The sequence below is a fragment of the Triticum dicoccoides genome, chromosome 2B, assembly GCF_002162155.2.
Source record: "Triticum dicoccoides isolate Atlit2015 ecotype Zavitan chromosome 2B, WEW_v2.0, whole genome shotgun sequence".
Taxonomy (NCBI): domain Eukaryota; kingdom Viridiplantae; phylum Streptophyta; class Magnoliopsida; order Poales; family Poaceae; genus Triticum; species Triticum dicoccoides.
The window spans coordinates 111,019,687-111,026,790 of NC_041383.1; positions in this window are offsets into that span (position 1 = coordinate 111,019,687).

Sequence of the window (7,104 nt, forward strand, 5' to 3'; positions counted from 1 at the left end):
GGTTGAATGAACAGTGAGCGGTGGCGTTGCCTCTGGATGAACAGGACCCCATGGTGTGGTGGAGGGCTGGATGAACAGTAGACGATGGAGGGGTGCCCGTGGAGGGGTGCCCGTGGAGGGGTGGTTGAACAGGACCCCGTGGTGTGGAGGGCTGGATGAACAATAGACGGTGGACGGGTGCCCGTGGAGGGGTGGTTGAACAGTAGCCGGTGGAGAATCGCGCGGTGGAGGCTGGATGAACAGGAGCCCGTGGAGGCTGGAGGAGGTCGACGGTGGAGATGAACAGTATCCCCTGGAGTCCCATTTTGCGGTACGCCACACCCCTCCCAATGAACAGGACCCCCGTTTCGACCGTAGGAGGTCCGTTTCGTCCGTTTTGCGGTACGCCACACCCCTCCCGATCAACAGGACCCCCGTTTCGACCGTAGGAGGTCCGTTTCGTACGTTTTGCGGTATGCCACACCCCTCCCAATCAACAGGACCCCCGTTTCGACCGTAGGAGGTCCAATTTGTCCATTTTGCAGTACGCCACACCCCTCCCGATCAACAGGACCCCTGTTTCGACCGTAGGAGGTCCGTTTCCTCCGTTTTGCGGTACGCCACACCCCTCCCGATCAACAGGACCCCCGTTTCGACTGTAGGAGGTACGTTTCCTCCGTTTTGCGATACGCCAGACCCCTCCCGATGAACACGACCCCCGTTTCGAACGTGGCCGGTCGAACACAAGGCCGTTTCCTCCGTTCTGCGGTACGCCAGGCCTCGTTTACATCGCATGTTCCGTCCAAACGCTCCAGATGAACACGACCACGCATTCCGTTCCGACCCAGCCGGTTGGCTCCCATGCGTTCCGTTGCCTCCCCATGAACACGATGACGACGTTGTTTCTCTATTCCGACCCAGCCATGTTCACAAGCCCTGGCCGTATATATGCGCGAGTAGGCGTTCGAGACCCCGCCCGTATGTACGTACGTGGCCGTATTTTCTTTCTTGCACCCTGGTCGTTGTACGTACGTGTACATGCTACATGCGCGCCTCTACTACAACACGTGCGCACCTCTACTATGACACGTGCGTGCCTCTACATCCACCAGTATGTACGTACACATTCGCGACCAGAATGACAACGCTATGTACGCTTCGACTAGGTGGGTCCCGACTATCAGGCAATTCCTTGCGTGTGAAGATGTAGCTGGTGGGTCCCAGCAGTTAGGGGTGCGAATCGTTTTTTTGCCCCGACACACTTCCTTGCGTGCGAAGGTGTAGTTGGTGGGTCCCAGCAGTCAGCTGGCGAATCATTTTGTTTTTCTTTTTGCCCGGACGCACTTCCTTGCGTGCGAAGGTGTAGCTGGTAGGTCCCAGCAGTCAGGGGGAAACGTTTTTTTTTCGCGAAATACGGTGGCCCGTCCGATGGGTCCCCGCTTTAGGTGGAGGAATAATTATTTTGCAAGTAATAAGGAGGCACTTCCTTGCGGCCGCCATGGACCCAGCTGACAGCCTCTCCATGTACAGTACTCTTCTGGTGGAAGTCGGTCATTGACCACATTGACCTCGCCATGCCGAGAGCACCAGGGAGGTGAACGACGGCGAGGCCTAGGAAAGGGATGACGCAGAGCCAGGGAAGACGCAACACTGGATGCCCACACGGAGAGGAGTACGACTGTACGAGGGTGTACTGGTTCGTCTGCCATCGCTGGAGAATAAGTGCAGGTGTGGGTCAGTAGAGGGATGGCTAGGCCAGTGATGGAAGTACGATGGGGGTGGTGAGGCCTGCGCGGCAGCACAGCCGGCCGCGGGGAGGAGGGAGCGGGCAGTCCCGTCGGCGCTTGTTTGAGCGGCTGGAGCAGGAAGAGCAGAGATTGAAGAAGCACGGCGGCCGTTGGATGGACATCCAACAGTCACTGCTTGTGCGTCAAGCTTCTTTTTAGGAAAGCCTCAAATCTGTGGAAAACAACATACAACCCATCTGCCATTATTTCTAATAATTTACAGCCCATTTGCTACTTCTTAAGGTTTTTTGGAGCCCATATTCTTTTTGTTAGTATTACAGCCCATATTGTGGCCACGGTTAAAAAAATTATACGAAATTTTGCATATTTCGGTGCGGTCCGAACTGTTTTTAATCCCAAAATTTCGACTCACATTCAAACTGATTTTAAAAATAAATGTACATCAATATAAAATCCAACAAATTCTCAACACATAAAAATTAATGTAATTAAAAATCTCGAAATGAAAAAAAAGATATTTGAAATTAATTGCCGGTTTGATGTGTTTTAAAAATGTAAATCCCATTTCTCATTACTGATGGGCCATTTTCTCGGCCAGCCGAGTGAAAGCTCTCCTCGTCTTGAAAGATTTGCAGCCCAACAGGCCTGACAAAGCGACTTACTTGGCAAATCAAAAAAAAACTGGGCTGTGGCCGTGGACCCAGCTGTCAGCCTCTCCACGTATAGTACTCTTCCGATGGAATGTCGTTGACCACATTGACCACGCCGCGCCGAGAGCACCAGGGCGGTGGACGACGGTGAGGCCTAGGCAGGGGACGATGCGGAGCCGGGGAAGACGCGACAGTGGATGCGCACGCGGAGAGGAGTACGACTATATGAGGGTTTACTGATTCGTCTGTCGTCGCTGGAGAATAACAACAGGTGTGGGTCAGTAGAGGGATGGCTAGGCCAGCGATGGGAGTACGGTGGGGCGGTGAGGCCTGCGCGGCAGCACAGTCGACCGCGGGGAGGAGGGAGCAGGCAGTCCCGCCGAAGCTTGTTTGAGCGGCTGGAGCATGAAGAGCAAAGATTGAAGAAGCACGACAGCCGTTAGATGGACATCCAACAGTCACTGCTCTCGTGTGTTGACTAAGTTGACAGGTTGTTGTGTGTACGTCAACCTTTTTTTTATGAAAGCATATGCGTCAACCTGTAGTAGGCGCACAAGTCAGCCTCAAATCTATGGAAAACAGCAGACAGCCCATCTGCCATTATTTCTAATAATGTACAGCCCATTTGCTAATTCTTAAGAATTTTTTTGGAGCCCATCTTCTTTTTGTTAGCATTACACCCCATATTGTGGCCACGGTTAAAAAGTATACGAAATTTTGCATATTTCGGTGCAGTCAACTGTTTTTAATCCAGAAATATCGATTCACATTCAAACTATTTTGAAAAATAATTTATATAAATATAAAATCCAAATAATTGTCCATGCATAAAAATCAATGGAATTTAAAATCTTGTAATGAAAAAAATTTGAAACTAATTCCCGGTTTGATGTGTTTTAAAAATGTAGAGCCCATTTCTAGGCAAACCGAATGAAACTCTCCTCGTCTTGAAAGATTTGCAGCCCAGTAGGGCCGATAAAGCAAGTAGGCCTTGTTTGGGTATTTCTTTTAAAAAATAGAACTAGGCTATCCATTTTCAGCAAGAAAAAAACACAAATGGGCTCATGATGTGGTAAACATAAATAAAACCCTGGCTAGACGGGCCACGGCCCCCGCACAGCCCCGTTGTTACCCTGATCCATCGCAAAAACTAGCATAAATAACAACTGCTTGTTCCTGGAAAAAAACTGCGCGACCTGCTGGGTCCCTGGTGTCAGCCGCTCATAGTGTAATTCTCTCATTTATTGACTACATTGACAATGGCGTGAGCCCCAGATGTCCAACCATTAGGAGGAACCATATTTTTGGGCTTGTAATAGAGAGGAACTTGCTTGCGTACTGCCATGACGCTGGTGGGTCCCTACTGTCATCCTCTCCACGTACAGTCATCTCCTTGTTCCTCTCGGTTGTTGACGACGTTGACAACGCGAGGGCGGCGCACCGCGCACGGCGAGTGAACCAAGGCCGCAAGGCGGAGGACGACGGCGAGGCCTCGAACGGAACGAACAGGAATCGTGGAAGATGCGCTGGTCCAGTTGCAGGCGGAGGGGAGTATGAGGGTTGACTGGTTCGGGTGCGGGTGCGTGTTGGGGCTGACGTCGCCGGAGAATAACATGATGTGTGGGGGAATAGAGGGAGGGACTGGCCAACGTTGGAGGGTACGTACGATAGGGCGGCGGAGGCGCAGCCAGCCATGGGATGCGGGAACAGACAGAGCCGACGGGGTGGTTCTGTTTGGGTGGCTGGAGCAAGAAGACAAGAGATAGAAGATACACGACAGATGTTGGATGTCAATCCAACGGCTGGTAGGCAGAATTGTTTGTTGACTGGCTAGGCTATTTCCTCGCGGGTCCTAGATGTCAGAATCCAAATCTGTCATGGTCATGCAGCCTTTCCTATGAAAATTTACAGCCCATTTGATGTGCTAGTTCGAAATAAGTTTGTGAGTGCTGGTGGGGGCTAATCACTTGGCTTCTGTAATGCACAGTGAGCTCAAGCAGCCGGCGAGAGTGATGTTATGTCCCTTGGTCGGGATTTGTTACAATATTTCACTCTAAATTAAACGAATGGCAAGACATGCCTTGTTTCAAAGAAAATATGACAGTCACAACCGAGTTGAAAAGGGCAGGAACATCTAACTCCAGCTTACAAACTATACAAAAGCACGAGGGTTAATTGTTCATCACGTTTACAAAAATACCCAGGTTGAAAAGGGCAACAACATCTAACTCCAGCACTGTTTTCGGCAGTCACAGTCAAATGGATCGGTCAGGTCCATAGAATGAACATCCCGAGTCGTGAAATTTACTGGATTATGACCACAATATGTTGTAAATAGATGCCCGGCACGTTCAGATGCTCTTTTGCCCACCTGAAACTCCTTTTTTTCCTCTTCGACATATCCATCCATCAAAACCATGCCGCTGATAAACTTAAGCCTGATGGACAGTAGTAACCTCGCATTCAGCAGGAAGAATGTGACAAATCTAGTGTTTGCACGGTTCGCTACATATTGTTCTAGCGTTATTGTCTTCAATCGAATCTCATGAGAAGTGAGAAAATCCCGATGCTTATGAATCCACCGATTGGTTATAACTTTCTTACCCCGTCCTGTTGCCTAAATATACATGAAGATTGAAAATAGTTAAGGTCTAAAAAAAGAGTGTCGAAAGAGCAACAGCTGAACGGTTAATTCTAGTACACTATATGAGGGCTTCCATTGTGCGTGTGAAATTATCACCTTTATATACAACATCTCCAGACATGGAAAGCATTGCAGCAAGCCAATAATCTTGTTCAGATAAAAACTAATCATTTGGATATATAAGATCTTGACAGAATCCAACACCATTGATAGGCCATCCATGGAGACACTCTTCATTGAGCATAGAACATAAAATTAGGACAAAATGTGTACTCCAAGATGATATATAACTTATGGGAAGAAATTTGAAATGCAGCTTATGGTTACAAGTGTAGATGATAATATAAAGTACCTGAAGAACTGTGGAGCCAAACACCATATTGAAATGAGCACAGAGATCATGTATTACACCCAAGGTCTCCAGTTTAGGCGCAGAGAGGACGGTTATTTGCAACGGTGAATAACTAGAATCAAGGATCAACCTTTGAAGTGAAGGGGCATCTTGGATGATGAGCTGCCTTCCGTCAAAAGAAATTCCAATTCTTACAAGGTTAGGCGACTTTATTTGGAGACAACCGATTCTAACTGTGAAAACAAGCACCAAGCACTCTAGGGCAGGGCAACTGGAGTGGATGATGTTGTGCAATGAGGCCTCCGATATACGAACCCGCACAAGTGAAAGTTTCTTGAGAAATGGGAGTCAAAGGTTTAGTACCAGATTGTCTGGTAGGTAGCACAGCGCAACGGTGGCGGTGTGGAGAGAGGAGGAAAACCGCGAGATGGACATCGGTGCTGAGGGCACAAGTTCATGGTGTTCGATATCTGGTATGTGATTTCCAAGGGAATGGTAGAACTCAAGCAGGCGTCCACCATGCAGGGCATGGTATGCTTGCTCAGGTAGCATGACGGGATGCAGAGGCTTTTAACGGAGCCCTGGTGGGAGGAGATGATGGCTCTGGGGATTTCAAAATCATTGAAGAGAGATAGCTGACGACAATCGAGATTAAGGGGCACAGCACGCCATAGAGGGCACCACCGAATTGAGAGGACTTGGGTGAGGCAGCAATCCTTGGTGGGGAGAAGCGAGATGATCTCCCCAAGGACGGCGTCCGGGAGATCGCTGATGCGGTCCACCCGAGATTCTACGGGTTCGTCGGATCCGGTGGGGGCGGGGTTGCCGCTTCTCCCCGCGCTGCCGGGTGCGGGATCTACAACAGGCGTCGCCGCTGGCGGGAGCCTCATCTTCTTGGCGCTGGGGTCAGCTGACTCCATTTTCCTTGAGGGCGTCACGTCGCGCTCACGGATTTGAGCAGAGTAACGAATGACGAGCCTAGTTGTAGTGCGAGTGAAGAAGAAGGGGAGCTGAGGTTTTTTCTGTAGTAGTGAGGAAGAAGGGGAGTTGGGGTTTTCTGTAGGAGTGAGGTGAGGAATTTGGGGGTACGAGTGGAGCAAGCTGACGTGAGGTGGGTGCGAGCGAGGAGGAAGAAGAGCACCCATGTTTTTTTGGAGGACGATGTGCTGGGTGTGGGTAGCGCCTCTCATTCAGTAAATATAAGGCTTTTGAATTGATTTTACTATTTACCTAGTGTGGATGGGCTATTTTATCTTGGGCCTAGTGAAACAATTACTACTAGTACAGTGGAGACACTCTACAGCTACCCAGAAAAACAATTATTACTAGTACAGTGGAGACACTCTACCGCTTTTGGCTCCTCCTAGGTCATTGAAACGCCTCCCTCTACTGAATGTCGTTATACTTTTGTTCACCGACATGCGGGCCATGCAGCACGCGGGCCCAAATGCCATCCACCAAATTAGAAGGTAGTATGCACGCGGAGAGTAACCCTGGTCATAGCACGATAGTAACGAGTCGTCGTAACACAACCCCCCCCCCCCCGCAGTCTAAGTTTGACGGACGAGGCAACCATCATTTCACTCTTCACTGAATCCTCTTCTCCCTCGCCATCTTCAAGAAAGGCAACACTCGCATCTGCCACTGTTCTTCTCTCCGAACGAAGGGAAGGTAAACGGATCCGTGATGTTGGTATATTTTCGTTCAAAGAAAAAAAAGAACTTTTGCAAA